The sequence below is a fragment of the Gavialis gangeticus genome, unplaced genomic scaffold, assembly GCF_001723915.1.
Source record: "Gavialis gangeticus isolate Ggan-Ray unplaced genomic scaffold, GavGan_comp1, whole genome shotgun sequence".
Lineage (NCBI taxonomy): Eukaryota > Metazoa > Chordata > Crocodylia > Gavialidae > Gavialis > Gavialis gangeticus.
Window position 1 is genome coordinate 10,622,012 of NW_017729029.1, and position 907 is coordinate 10,622,918.

Sequence of the window (907 nt, forward strand, 5' to 3'; positions counted from 1 at the left end):
GGCGCCCTCCTCGACTCCGCACTGCGCAAGCGCGCCCGGCCAGCTCGTTCTGTGCGCGCAGGCGTACCCCACCCCGGTAGCCCCTGGGGCCTCTCACTGCGCAGGTGCGATCCCACCTCCCCTGGCCCCAGGCCCCGCATTACACAAGCGCGACCCCGCCCCAGCGGCCCCCGGGCGCCACCTTATGTAGGCGTAGCCCCGTACACGAGCCCGCATGGCGCAGACGCGCCCGCCCGCTCGTCCTGTGAGGTCTTTCTACGTCTGGGCCCGAGCTCCGCACTGCGCAGGTGCGGTGTATTCCGCTGCCCCCCCCGACCTGCATTGCGCAGACGCGGTCCCACCCCCAGCGGCCCCGAGCGCCGCACTGAGCAGGCGCGGGTGGCATAGCCCAGTGACCCCGGCAGTGTGGCCAGGTGTGCGATGATTACTGTATTTGCCCGATAACTTGGGCCCTTATGCGATTGGGGGGGTGGGGAGTCGTGTTATTATGTGTGGGACACGCGGCGCGAGCGGTCCGGGGGAGTGCGCGGGGCTCCCCGCCGAGATCCAGACGATGTTTTTCTCTGTTAAGAGCCCGCCGGGATCCACGGCCCGGCCCGGCCCTTCTTCCTGCGCCCGCAGCTGAGGTGAAGCGGAATTAGCTGCTCCCGGCCTGGCCCTGCGCAAGGAGTGCAGGACAGGGCACACATGGCGGCCTGCGGGCTCGGGCAGCGCGGGACGGACAAGGATCAGGAGGAGCTGGGGACTTGGCGCCTCCGCCCCCGTCCTGCTGCGCGCCGAGCCGCATAGTCCGGGGCGCGGCTCGACCCAGGAGAAACGGGGCAGGATGTGACTATGAACAGAAGCGCTGCCTGAGCAGCCCGGCGCCCTGCTGAGGCCGGACCAGGCACCGCGCCCGAACCTCCAC